The sequence below is a fragment of the Neopelma chrysocephalum genome, unplaced genomic scaffold, assembly GCF_003984885.1.
Source record: "Neopelma chrysocephalum unplaced genomic scaffold, ASM398488v2 Primary Assembly neopelma1_61b, whole genome shotgun sequence".
NCBI classification, from domain to species: domain Eukaryota; kingdom Metazoa; phylum Chordata; class Aves; order Passeriformes; family Pipridae; genus Neopelma; species Neopelma chrysocephalum.
In genome coordinates this window covers 144092-158859 of record NW_020897717.1, presented here as the reverse complement: position 1 = coordinate 158859, position 14768 = coordinate 144092, and the positions used below count along the sequence as shown (strand labels likewise).

General features: G+C 43.9%; 1 long non-coding RNA gene across 1 annotated transcript in view; it reads left to right on the top strand.

Annotated features, from left to right (window-relative positions):
* The window catches only part of LOC113966860, a 71482-nt gene extending 57236 nt beyond the window's left edge, over positions 1-14246 (top strand). The window contains exon 3 of the long non-coding RNA XR_003533982.1: positions 13970-14246. This is a non-coding gene — a long non-coding RNA (uncharacterized LOC113966860). The remainder of the gene's footprint in view (positions 1-13969) is intronic.
* Positions 14247-14768: the final 522 nt, after the last annotated feature.

Genomic DNA, 14768 nt, shown 5'->3' with positions numbered 1-14768 from the left:
AAAAATAATCAATAAAAAGAGTGTAACCAGCTACAAATATGTGTCACCAATATTATGTGTCTGAGAGGCATTCATCACATGCCGTCATTTTCCAGCTTGGTGTTAAGTAAATACCTAAACCAGGTGCGCTGGTGCCATATGATGTTTTTGTAACAAGCTCCCCAAACAGAGTAATGCTCTTGGTCTCACTGTGAAGAAGACACATGGGAACTCATCAAGAAAATACTCCCTTTTGTAAAGGCACGTGGTACATGAGCATTCACAATCAGCTATTCATTACAGATGCTTTCAGAACAGCAAATAACTGGAAGAAATGAGACACGATGTCTGCTTCTGCACACAGTGACAGGACGAGAAGGAATTCCCTGTCCTGCTTGTGAAAAGGAACACACTTCCTTTTGCTGCGTGGTCCGTCACTGTAAAGGAATTTTGAACTTGATTGGACGTATGCATTTTAACTGCAGAAAACCAAAAATTCAATCAGAGAAAGGATCATCATCAAAAAAAAAAAGTGAGTACAGCTAGTCCAGGATTTTAATTAAATGACCACAACAATAGAAGATACCAAAACTGGCACATTTTTGTGGGCAGAACTAACATTTCCAGAAGAAATCCATGTTAGACTTTGGGGGATTATGTCAAACAAAAATATTTTTTTTAGTTTTCAGTTGTTGACAGCCAAATGCAATCATATTTTTTAGGAGCTGGGTACTGAAAATTGCAACCCAACATTGGAAAATTTTGCTTTGCAATTAAACTAGTTTTTCTTCAGGCTCCTCAACAAAAACCTAAAAAACTTTTAAGTAAAAGCTTCAGTATAAATTTTGCCAGACTAAACTTGCAGAAACAATCACCAATTGAGGCTGCAATTCTTGTGGCTGTTCTCAAGGTCTGAGAGCTCTTCAGACAACTGTAGCTGAATGGTCAGTACAGGGTCACAATGTCTGAGATCATTTGCAGTCCACGCAGAATGCCTTGCAGAGGATCTCAGGGTTACAACACAAAAGACATACTTACTATCCTATTAGAGGAAGTTTATATAACTAAGTCAACAGAAAAATACAAGCACAGAATGACTAGAAAGTCTCAAAGGATCAAGGATGAAATGAACAAACAAATCTACCCTGCCATCCACAACAGTACATATGCAGACAGTAGTGACTTACTGCATTCTTCGGAATGTAAGAACCCCAAATCCAGGTATGCCAGTGCCACTGTCAGTGTGAGATAGCTGACTTCTGTACGCTCTCCTTTTCTACAGTCTCCAGCGTGGCTCTTTGTGTTGTCCAGGGACCAAATTTCTGTTCATCAGAGCACTCGCATATGAGTCTTACTGGAGATTAACAATAAATATGGCCACCAGTATTTTCATGAACACTAATGGATGCAAGCAGATACCCGGAATGAAAAAGATGCTTTGCAAAAATAAGATTGCAGAACTCAGTGTGACAGAGGAACCACACTGACGTGAACCTCTTGGTATGGATGCCTGGAACTTGCTACATGGGGCTCAAACACAACCAGCCTGCACTGCCTGCCTGCCAGATGCATAGGTATGATGGAAGATCCAATTAAGCACTATCTGAGTCTCACAAAATCCAGTTGGGATTTCAAAGAAAGGAGATGCTCTTCTACACTCCACAAATATTTCTTGTTTCTGCGCCACAGGCTGAGAAATTGCATGTGTGTTTCCTCAAAGCCTAGCGTAATGTCCATGTCATTCCTACATCCTGGGATCAGTGCTAAACTTCAAACTAGATATACTTCTCTTCTTGTTACTGCACGGGATCTCGCTGAATAAGACTCTAGAACTTTGTGTGTAGAAAGAGCCTTTAAAATCTGTGCTGATCATAACCAAAGTGAATGTCTACCAGTGTCATTTTTGAGGGAGTAAACTCAACATCAGTTATCAAGAGTTGCAGAACCCGTTCTCTCTTTTGCTCCCCTTTCCTTCCCCTATGCTCTTCTTCCTCATAATAGAGAAACAGGACTGTAGATTTATGATACATTGATGATTTTACGGAAGGTCTCTCCACCCATTCATGAGTGCTATCTCTTTCACTTCTGAGATTTTTGTGCTAAAACATTTAGCATTTCAACCAAACCAAGGCTGCTCTTTTTTTTTTTTTTTTTTTTTTTTGGTTTGGTTTGGTTGTTTTTTTTGTTTGAGCAGTAAACTCTGTGAGTCGTGGATTGTTTGTTTCTCTCTGTGTGTTTATACTGTGCCAGAGACAATGGGGCTGTTCTTGATTAGGCATTGCCATAACAAATCCAACAAGAGTATGGACAACCTGCTCTCATCTGCACTTTGACACGAAGATTTGTAAAATATCCACTGGCAATTCCTCTATAATGTGAAACAAAACCCTTCTCCAACATCAAAAGTTAGAACATCTTTATCTGAAAAACTTCATTTGCATGATAACATCTGCACACCATGTTCTGCTCAGAGGGAGAAGCATGTTTATGAATGCCAGTGAGGAGCTCGCTCACAGATTTGAATATGAATAGGTTGTTCCACGCAGGTAAGTCAACTCCGATGTTGTCAGACCTGGTAACCTTGGGTACTGTTGATAGCAATCAGGTCTGTATTACACACGTAATGCTGGGTACCAAGGTCATCCATGTTAACTTACACCATCACAATCAAGCATGATGGGTTTTCAGTGATTGTGGGGTCACTGGCCAGAGTTAGAGAGATCCAGTCAAAGGAAGATAAAAGACTACAGGCCTCTGAGAAGGCTGGGATCACCATGAGAGACTCTAGGAGCATTTGCTACAGAAAAATGTCATAAATCTGAGGTAATTACTTTGCTATATTTGACAAAACTTTCCTTTAGAACAAAACTATCAGTTACAAATGGCATTTGCAATAGATGGTGAAGGATCTCAGGTGCTTCTGTTTTGGGGAAGCAGGTGACGTCAGTCAGTGGTCCCTCATTGTCACTGATATCTCTCATTCCACTGAGCATCAGTCCTGATTTGTCTCTCCCCAAATGACACAGTGCCTAGATTTAGATGGTGAGTACGCATCTTATCTATCATAAGTCCTATAAATAGTAGTCATATCCACATACAGTATCCTGCTGGGCTATTTACAGCATGAAGTGAAGCCCCTTGAAGCCAATGAGAAGGATGCCATTTACCTTACAGGGCTTTGGATCAGCTCCTATAAACTCTTCACTTCTAGAGTATGTGACCACACTCTCCCAGGCCTACAAATATGTGCATGGTGAACTACAGACTGTAACAGGCTTCCATTAGGACCTACTGTATTTTCTGGCTATGGGTAAATGATCTTAACTGGAGAGAGGAGAAGAAAAAGCACAGGATGGAGGCAAACAGGGGACAGAAGGAGTACATCTTCTGCTTGGGTACATTTTCCTGCCTGTGATAAGGGAAAGATTAGAGAGACATTAAAATGGAAGAGGCCAAGGTAAGAGCAGGTTAGAAGATACCCGGTGGGAGGCACCAAGCTTTGTGGCTTGAAGTCTGTTGTCTATACTGAGATGCCCTGAGTGAGACTATTTTTTTGCCTAGTACTTGTTGTCATGTCTCCTACCTCAAAATGGGAACAGCAAGTCCGGAGAGGGTGTCTGCTCTCAGTCCTTCTGCATGGCAGATATACCACCAGAATCAGGTTGTGTAAACTTCCTTCAGCAAAACTCTTGCAACAGGTAACATTATGCTTTCTATAGCAGTAGGGAGAAAGGACGGAAAAAATGTCCCAGCTTGGACCACTGGGTGATGGGCAGTTCTGTCACTCCTCTTCCAGCCCTAGCTTACTCATATACTCTATTATAACCAGTCCATGAAATCAGCATTGTACCTGGGCAGTGACTAAGGGCCCTACTAATCCAGTAAGATCCTTTATTTGGTGCTATTAAAACAGAATGAAAGGATAGTCCAAGCTTAAAGAAAATTGCAATCTAAATATAAATAAAAGGCAGTTCAGGGAGAACATGTAAAAAATGATACTGTTTTGGCCAGCACACTAGATCATAGCTCTCATCTTTATCCAACACCCTGTAGGCAAAGGGAGGGTTAGTATGATTGATACAAAGGAGGGAATAAGGAATATTTTCCCTGCTTTTCTTAGCATGCATCAATGAAAAAACAGAGATGAACATGCTGCAAAAATCTTCTTTTCTCTGTAACTCAGTGTTTTGAAGCAAATGGGGACACTTTTCATAACCCAGCTGCAGTATGCAGGAAGGAGGCAGATGATAATGAGGAAACCAACATCAGTGCCATGGTCCATATCTCAGCATGGAACTGCAGGCAGGCAGAAGGGGCCAATGGAGTTTTGTTGGTGGAACTAGGGGGCTGTGGAGATCCTCAGTGTTGTGCTCATCCCTCTCAGGTGCAGGAAGAGAAGCTCAAGGTGGACAAGGAGACCCCCACCTCCTTTCTGCAGGCAGCACGTGCATCCAGGTGGAGGTGCCTCTGCAGGTGTGTGTGGACTCAGCTTCATCAGGTCCAGCTTCAAGTCTATGGGCTGGAAACCACCTGGCTTTCATAATTACCCCTTTCCTGGTCTCTAAATTCTGTGCTGGGGAGAGGGAGAAAGGGATTAGGAAAAGGCAGCAAGGAAAGTGGGGATGGCTGAGCCTGGGGACAGCAGTGCCAAGTCAGGAGAGCCAGAAATTTTAACTTCAAGTTGTAGCAAGATATGACTTACAAAACCCGGAATGAACCAGAGAGAGCTGGAACCAGCTGCAGGTGGAAAGGGCATGTAACAGGGTAAACAGCCTGCCTCTCCAGGCAGGAGCAAAAGCTGGCAGCAAAAAAAAATCATGAAAGGCAGTGCAAGAGGTCAAGAAAACAGGGTAGGAAGAAGGAGTGGAGGGAAGGGATACAGGTGGTGCTGGCTGCTGTGGAGAAGGTTGTATGAACTCCTTCCCCCAGGCCTGGCAAACTTGCCAGAGTCTGAATTGGTTTGTGCCCCAAAGCAGGAGGGTTAACTTCTTTTTGTTGTAATCTTAGCTAGACTAACTGCAGATATTATTATTCCCACAAGTATATAACAAAAGATATATTGTGGAACAGCTGGAGTAGAGCTCTGGAAGTGCAGGATATGAATGCTTTTATTGACGACTCAGCAGAGTTTAGGTCTTTTCATGCAAATGAGACAAGACAGACTACAGAAGAGTGAACAAATAAAAATATATGATACAGTTGAAGATTGTGCCTCAGCAATCAGAAGGCAGGTAGCTGGACAAATCCCTTGTTGCCAATGTCCCCATTTATCCCTGTCCATGAAGAGGAGACAGAACCATGATTCATCATCAGTCTTTTTTGTGCCAAAAAGTGGCTGCAGATACCTAATTTCTATAAGTGGGACTTTTCAGGAAATGGAAGACAGCCCAAACACCTTGGATAAAACCAAGCCAATCCTGAGGCACTGTACTCAGTAGCAGTCCTGGAGAACATCACCTTTTGTTTCTGCAGAACTATGAGCTCAGAGTCTTTGCTGACCTTCCTGAACCCCTGCAACCAAAAGGGAGAGGGGGATGACCTATTACCACATAAGATGTAGTTCACTGCCTTTAATAATGTAGAAGTGACTTGTTTGTCAGCTAAATGAAAATAAAGAAAAAATCATCACCAAATGTTTTTGTTTGGATAGAAACAAGTCTCTTTGTTGCTAAAATATTTTTAAAATTTAGTCCAGTCACCAGAAATCTTTAAGTCAGCTGAAAGTATAGTATGGCAATGAGTGACTGCCACCTTAAGCTCACATCTTGGCCAACTCCCAGATCTGGGCTTGCACCCCCAAACACTCATCACAGCAGTGAATGGCTGTCTTGGACTTCTGCTCAAGTTTGGGGCTTGGACCTCTGGGGCTCAAGTTTGCAAAATTAATGAGCTCCTCCCTGGATCAGAGCTTATATCTCAGCTGACTCCTCTACCGATCCTGGCATGATGTAATCACCAAGCCAGAAAAGCAGACCCTTGCTATATTAGCAAAACTTGAATTGCTCCAACAAGAGGTAAAACAGAAGTGCCAACTTTGATACCCTTTATCTCTGTGGCTGCTTGACAAGGGAGAGAACCCAGTTCACTGTTACCTGGTCCCATAGGACATCTTGTTTCCTCAGCAATGAGCTATTCACAAAAAAAGATTTCACCATTCTAGAAGTTGCTGGAGGATCATTTGCGTCCTCCATCCTGCTGTCTGCCTTTAGGCTTTCATTGTGTTATTTTTGCATGCATAGTCCAGAGTTTCTCTGATCTTCCTTGTGCAACTCTCAGAGAGTGTGCTTGAAACCCAAGTCCCGGAGGAAAACAATGATAAGGTTTAAAAGGCTCTTTTTTTTTAACTTCAACTCCTCCTCCCCACATTCCTTTGCTCTGGGCCTACTCTGGGCCGACATTATGTTGGACAATGTAAAGGCAGGGAGCACAGCCAGGGTAGTCACCAAATACAGCCTCAACTACATGGCAATGGCTCCTTGCCTTTCACGAAAGAAAGGTCTTCCACTGACATCACCAAGAGTTTTGTTCATGGATCACCAGATATAGTTGCAACCTCAAGTTTTACTCTGTCTCATGAGACCCATTCCAGCTACAAACAATTCTGCCTTTAGTGGCTATGCCATGATAACACACACACAAAAAAAACCATCCAGGTACAGCTGATTTGGTAGCACAGGTCTATATCTCCATGTGTACAGCCCTAGGTAGCAGATCTCTGCTTAGCATAGCAATTAGGGGAAGAGAGAAAACAAACAAACAAAGAAAAATAGTGCTGCACAGTGTTTAAAGGAACTAGTATAAACCTGTCAAAGCAGTTAAATCACCTGATGGTCTATTAAAGTGGATAGACGCGTAAATAAGTGGATAGTGGTGTAGAGCAGATAAAGGTAGTTTATTTTTAGTGATGCAGTCTCCTCCCCTCCCTTCCCCTCCCTTCCCTCCCCTTCCCTCCCTTCTTTGATTTTTTGTTAGTTCCAACACTTGGAAAATGCCTCTGGATTCCCTAAAGTTGCCAGTATTTAGGGTATGACATATTTTCATATTTCTTTCAGACAGTAAAATATTCTATTTCTAGGGTGAGCAAAAAGTTCTGGATGCAATCCCATGTGCCAAGGTACGCAATCAGAGGGGACAGTAACGCATCCTTAGTCTGTCCAAAAGGTCTTTTTTTTATGCTAGCTGCAGTTTGCTCCAGGAATCCTGGTTTGCCTTTCTGCTCTCACAACTTCCAGGGTAAAAATCCTGAGATTAGCTCAGTTGGTTAGAGCACAGTGCTAATAACACCAAGGTTTTGGGTTTGATCCCTGTATGGGCCATTCACTTAAGAGTTGGATTCGATGATCCTTGTGGGTCCCTTCCAACTCAGAATATTCTGTGATTATGACCCTCACTCCTTCCCATGCACCCTTCTTCTCTTTTTAGTGCTGGCAAGTACAATTACGCTTACTACAAGTGCTGAAGTTGGCTGCCGAACGCCACACAGCACCTTGACAGGTTTCATTTCAGGTGCTGGATGAATGAACTCACATACGGCAGGTTTTACTCTGTTTAATTTTCATGTGTTTTTATAATAAATTGGAAAAGAATAGCTTTGCTCAGATGACTCAGGAAACCAATAGCGAGATGGAGAATCTCTCATCACTGGGTTACCACATCACATATGAGTTAAGTGTGATTTCATGACCACCCTGAGCCAATCTTAAGTCCAGCTTTTGCCAAAATGCGAAAATCGTTCTGTCCCTGTCCGTGAGTTCCCATCCCTTCCTTTGTGCCAGGCCTAAGGCTCATGCATGTGGTAAATCCAGCACACCAGGCTGATCCAGATAAATTCTCCACCCAGCAGAAAACAGCAAAAAGAGGGAAGAGTTCCCTCATCTGTCTGAATCCCCTGATCTGTTTGACTGCTTGACCACATGATAACTAAGGAGCACAGGTGGGTGAGGCGGCAACACATGATGCAGGGCTGAGTCACTCCTTTCAGACGCAGTACAATTGCCTTAAGCCAATGATGAAAACAGAGAGAAAATTAAAAATATCTTTTTCATCTAGGAATCAAAAGTCTATCCATTTGTCATCATTAGAATGTCTCATGTCTTTACAATAATTACTACAAAGCTAAAGGATGGGGCTCATGTCTGCTTATTTATCCAGCTAGTTTAAGCTAGTTTCTCAGATTCCTCTGATCAGTGGAGAGAGAAGCTTCCAAAGCAGGATGTATCTCATACAAAGATGGGGGTCTGAGACATCTGGAGATCAAAGAGTCATAGCATGATTTGGATTGGAACAGGCCTTAAAGACCAACTATCCAACTTCTCTGCAATCAACAGGGACACCTTTCACTAGATCAGGTTGTTCCAAGCCCTGTTCAACCTAACCATGACCACTTCCAGTAATGGGGCATCCACAACTTCTCTGGGGAATTGGTTTCGGTGTCTTGCCACCCTCATCATAAAGAATTTCTTCCTTATATACAATCTTATTCAACCAGGGGATTGGGCCCTGCCAACATGGGTTTACAAATGGTAGGTCCTGCTTGACCAACCTGATCTCCTTCTGTGACAAAGTGACCCACTTAGCAGATGAGGGTGTTGTCTATCTAGGCTTCAGCAGAGTGTTTGACACCATCTCTCACAACATTCTTCTGGAGAAACTGTCTGCTTATGGCTTGGATGGGTGTACTCTTCACTGGGTTAAAAACTGGCAGGATGAATGGGCTCAGTGAATGGTGGTGAATGGACTTGAATCCAGCTGGCAACTAGTCACTAGCGGTGTTCCCCAGGGCTCAGTATTAGGTCTGGTCCTGTTTAATATCTTTATTGATGATTTGGACAGGGGGGTTGAGTGCGATCTCAGCAAGTTCACAGACGACATCAAGTTAGGTGAGAATGTTGATCTGTTGGAGGACAGGAAAGCTCTACAGAGAGATCTTGGCAGACTGGATCTACAGGCTGAGGACAACTGCATGGGGTTTACTACAGCAAAGTTCTGGGTCCTGCACTTGGGTTGCAGCAACTCCATGCAGTGCTACAGGCTGCTACAAGAGTGGTTTGAGAGCTGCTCATCAGAAAGGGACTTGGGGGATGTTGGTTGACAGCTGGCTTGATATGAGCCAGCAGTGTGCCCAGGTGGCCAAGAAGGCCAATGGCATCCTGGCCTGTATCAGAAATAGCATGGCCAGCAGGACTGGAGAAGTGATTGTCCCTCCGTACTTGGCAATAGTGAGGCTGTACCTCAAGTACTGTGTCCAGTTCTGAGCCCCTCACTCCAAAACAACCATTGAGGTGCTGAAGCATGTCCAGAGAAGGGTAATGGAACTGGTGAAGGGTCTAGCAAATACGCCCTATGTGGAGCAGCTGAGAGAGCTGGGGTTGTTCAGTCTGGAGAAAAGGAGGTTTGGGGGGAGCTTCTCACTCTCTACAACTACCTGAAAAGTTGTAGGGAGGTGGGGGTCAGTCTCTTCTGCTGTGTCTCAAGTAAAAGGACAAGAGGAAATTGCACCAGGGGAGGTCCAGATTAGATATTAGAACACATTTTTTCACTATAAGAGTGGTTAGACATTGCAGTAAGTTGCCCAGGGAGGTGGTGGAGTCACTGTCTCTAGAAGTGCTCAAGAGGCGACTGGATGTGGCACTTGGGGATACAGTTTAGGGGTGATTATGGTGGCATTGGGTTGATGGTTGGACTAGATGATCTTGAAAGTCTCTTACAATCTTGACGATACTGTGAATTTACTGTCTTTCACTTTAAAACTGTTACTCTTTTTCCAGTCACTACAGGTCCTGGTAAAAAATCTTTCTTACTAGCTTCCTTTAAGTATTGAAAGGCAACATTAAGGTCTTCCTGGAGTCTTCTTTCTGTAGGCTGAACAACCCCAACTCTCTCAGCCTTTCTGTGTAGAAGAGTTGCTCCAACTCTTTGATCATTTCTGTGCCCCTCCTTTGGACCTGCTCTAACGGCTTAGATACTCTTTACTATAAATTCCAGCTCCACCTCCAGGACATCTGCATTTCACATTCCATCTTGTTTTTGACTTGAGTCTGGGTCAGAAATTTTTACTCTCTGGGGACCAGGCTGAACAGTGCAGGCATGCTCCACACTGATATATATATATATGGTGTATGCCTGTTCCCTTCCACCCCTCCTCCACTCCTGCAGTGGCACTGCACCTGCACAGGCCTGACACTTTTTAGTCAGCTTTGGCTCAGATTTGTAAGGCCAGCAGCAGGTTCATATCATAGTCATCACCCGAACAAGAATACGACATCATAAATGGCAGCTTTGTTGTTTCCTGCTTTTTGTCTGCAGCACAATAAGCAAGGACAAGTGATGGGCACGAGGCACCCCAGCTTGCTTTCTGAGCTCTGCCTGGGCAAATCAGACAGAAGTGTATCCTTCCAGAAAGCAAATTATTTGGGAGGGTAGAGGGAAGAGACATTATTTTATTAATAATTTTTTACAGACCTTTTCCCTCCGGAAGTCCTTTTGTGCTATCTAAGGGCAAGGTCTAAGAGTGTTTAACTTAAAAGATCTGGTATGGAGATTTTGATCATAAAGACTTAATTAAATGAGGTGTTTGGGGAGTTTAATATTACATCTTTGCTGATGACTGGCTGATTGTTTTACTTGCCTTTGATCAACTGTGTGAGTGGAGGGTCATCCCAATCACTACGGGCCTACAGTATCCGTCATCACCCCTCAGTCCTATTTGTCTTGCGTGTGTATGCAGAAGGCCTGCTTTTGATGAACTGTGAAAAGAAAGATGAACTGTTGTAATGAAAACATTCCCTCCCCAAGATCCTCTTTAGACAACATTCAATTGCTTTGACCTTGTCCCCTCTTGTGGAGGACGGTAATGATTCCTGCAGATGGCTGGGTCATTCCTTGGACACTTGGGAGCAAGGGAGCTGGATTCTCCATCTGTGTTAGCTCTACAGCTATGCAGGCTGCAGCTGGGAAATGCAAGAGCAGGATGGGTAGAGCAGCATGGGCAGACATACCTCAGGTAGCTGACATCTTGCCGCCTGAAATCCTCATAGACATTCTGGTATGGCTATTTATACTTGAGGGACCTCACCTAGGCTTGTTTTGCTCATGGCACATGCATGAACCAGCTAGACAGAGAGAGATGGATCCCTTAGGCCTGCAGTTTCCTCTCTGAGGCAAAGGCATGGCCTGAGGCAAGACATTCAAGATGCCAGCTTGGCTTCATTGCCCTGTTGAAATATTTGCAGGGTGGCAAATATTAGTAAATGGTCTGTTAGCTGAGCTAGTGGCCTCCTCCTCAAACCCTTCTTGCTCCCGGAGAGGCAGCCTTCTCTGATTACATCACATTTAGAATAGTGACATAAAAGCTGATGATGAGCACAGCCTTCATGTTCATCCTCACACTTTCAGGGAAATGACATCCCTGGACCAGCCCCTGGGAGATGTGCCTGTCCCTCTGTCAGCTAAAAAGAGGACTGTGTTGGAAATGTTTACCCATTTGTCTCTAGGGTGGGAAAACAGAAAGACTTTCCAGTACTTTTACGCTTAGTAAGAGACAGTAGAAAGAAACAGCTCTGTGTATTAGAAGGATTGAACAATATTTGGAAACTAAACTGGTACCTTCATAGTCAGAGGCATTAAAAGGCACATGAACTCTTGTACGAACACTTAGTAATGGCCTGTGCACGGTCTGAAAAGTTGGCAAGCATAAGCAAGGAAGGGAAAGGACGAATAGGGAAAAGAGAGCACACCAGAGTGATGGGACTTGTCTGATGTCACACACCCAGTCCTCAAAACCAGACACCAAACAATCCCAGTTGGTGTCCTATTTGTGAGACCACTGAGTCTACTCTGGTGGCCCTTGAAATACTTGACTTTAGAAGTGGTCAGTCTCCTCTTCTGCCTGAATAGTCTGAGGATGTCACGACACATCAAGTTCTCACAGCCTCATAAACTGGTCCACAGTCAAACCCACTTTAAGGCAGTTTACCTTTTTTAAAGTGCACTTATCCCATCCTTCTGTGGCTGCTCCAAAAGGAGTTGCAGTTACTTTATTGACATAAATCTTGCCTGTGAAAATATGCACAAATAAATTGTATGCCTGCTGGACTAATCTTTCTGGTTTCCTCATACTTCCTCCATTTCAAGAGTTTCACGAAGATGCACTCATTGTGTGCCTCACAGTTATAAGACACTTGAGCGCAGGCCAGATATTGACCATTCTTGCTTTGTCATGCTTCAGTGAAGCAAAAATGCCACCCTTTCTCTAGGAAGTAACACTGATACCAGCATCTTGGTACCTACAATAAGAAGCTTTTTGCCAGATGCTGCTATCTGCAGCTCAGAGTGGTAAGGGTGGGATTTTCTGTCTACCTCTGCAGCACAGGATTATGTAGGTATGACTCATTTAATCAGTTTAATCATGTTTCCTTCCATTTGGGGTGCCTCAGATATTACTGCCTGGGCTGGCCTCGCTTTCTATTGACCTCTGCCAGAGGCACATGACAATTTAGTCTCCTGGAAGACTGCAGCCCTGTCATTTACATAAAGTCAAGGGCTCTTGGGGTATTCCAGTTTGACTGGTCCCAGTGTGATATGACAGCAGCCAGAGTGCTTTATTCTTGTAGCAGCCCCATGGCTTGCTTCATAGTGCATTAAGCGCTACAATCTTCCATAACTGTACTGGCTGAAGAGTGCTTCCTGCTGACTTGTGCAGATTTAGCTACATTCATTCAAGCAGAATTCCTCAGCAACCTTAAAAGTTGTTGTTTAGTCTCAGCAAGATCTGCAGTACTAGGTGTGCAGCTGGCAGGAGTGGCACTCAAGGAAAGATCTGGCTTGGGATTCCCCTGCAGGATTTTCTCCAGATAAAGAACCCTACCCAAACACCATTGTATAAGAGAAGAGGAGGTCCCTCCATCTGGCATCTGAAGCAGTGCAGTGAGGCTAAAACCCCGAGTTAGATTCATGAGACAGCTGTGTGGGTCACAGCAGTTTGTGGTGCATGTGGCAACAGGCACTGGGAGATTACTTGCTCCAGTAACTTGGGCTGGGTGTTCAGGACCCAAAGTAAATACACGAGCCACAGCACTGTACAAAAGCTTAATACCCTTTATTCATAAAACACTTTTCATTCAGTGGCATTTTAAAGCATTAGTACATCCTGTATACATGGAGCAGAGAGCGACGCTGAACTCAGTAACCTTTGCCCCAAGCAGCAGTAGGAAGAAAAACCAGGAGTTCATAGACAGCCTGCACCCCACTTGCATCAGATGCACCCTGCTCTGACCCTGTCCCTATCCCATGTGAATGGCTCCTGGCCATCTGGGATCCAGGTGATCTGTGCTCCCTGAGACAACTTGGGCACACAATGTGACTTGCAGTCACATCAGCTGCATTTATGAGCTAACACATAGGAAGTAGGTGTCTGAGTCTCACTTGGAGGAATAACCCCAACTATAAAAATAAGTGAATGCTTTGGCACCCCATCAAAGATCCCTCCAGATACACAACTGCAAAAAAACCTTAACGCTGATTGTGATCACCAAAATTATTTTACTTATTTCATTAGATAACACATGAAGGTTGCAATCCTGCTGCCTAGGGCACACACCTGTATGTCCTGCTAAGTATTTCTAAAGCATCTGATGGCATTGTTAGTCCAGCCCTGACTTGGTGCCAGCATTAGACCAGTCAGAAGGACTGCTTTCTCCTCCCTTGGTGCATGTCAGCAGATATGTTCAGGAGACACACGCACATCCCAAGTATTGGGCTACTGACTGATGGATTTAAAAATCTAAGCAACTAGCAAATCCATGGAAAAACAAGCACTTTTGAAAGCTATGAAAATTCAAAGGCATTGCTGACCTTCAAAGCTTTGCAGACTAAAGAGAAAAATATCCATCCATTTCTAGATTTTTGTGAAATTAGAAATTGAATGCCTCTGCACTCCCAGACGAATGTTAAATCTTGCACCTCATCAGCATCTATTATTATTCCTACTTAGAAATGGGTCTGTTGCAAATGAAGTGGAAGGTCGAAGGAGCTTGCTGGCCCTTGGCTGATGTGTGCATCTCAAATTTAAATTCCAGAAGAGTCACAGAAGAGGACAAAAGGACGAAGAAGTGCAACAGAAAGGCACTGAACTCACAAACAGGGGAGAGTTGCTCTCTGTGGGTATGTCTGAAATGTCTTCTAATTCTAAATTAGCCAATGGTACTTGTGTTGGCTTAGCTGCATGGGAGATTTCTGCCCACCAGTCCCTGGCTTGTTGCAGTGAAGATGAGTTCCAACCTCTCCGGAGAGCAGCATCATGGGTGGCCACAACCTGGGGATCCCTAGGCCACCACTGCCTAGGGCACCCCTCCGGGCAAACACCAGTTGCATAATGTTCACTCATTAAAAATGGACAGGATTACAGAACAGGAAGGGATAAAAATACAGGCCCAATGAATCTGCTGAAAAAAGGCAGCTTCTTTGTCGGGTCTTAAGGCACCCTGCTTGCCTCATGGTGTTTATATCTGCGAGGGCATGTGCACCATTGTTTTACACAGGCCTAATATATGCATGGCAGTGTGCCCTTGGCTTTTTCTTTTTATTTAATCTTTGACTTGACAGTGTTGGAACTTGCTTCCCTGTGAAACCAGAGGAGAGATTGTTGTGTGCTTCAGGTTTTGCTTTTGTTCTGTTTCTATTCCTTTTATTGAGTTACATAAAGAAACTGAGCAACTCCTGCCTGCTCCTAAGTGTTTGGGTGTCTGTCTGACTCTATTTGCTGGGGCACCAAGGTGTACCTCAGTGCAAGG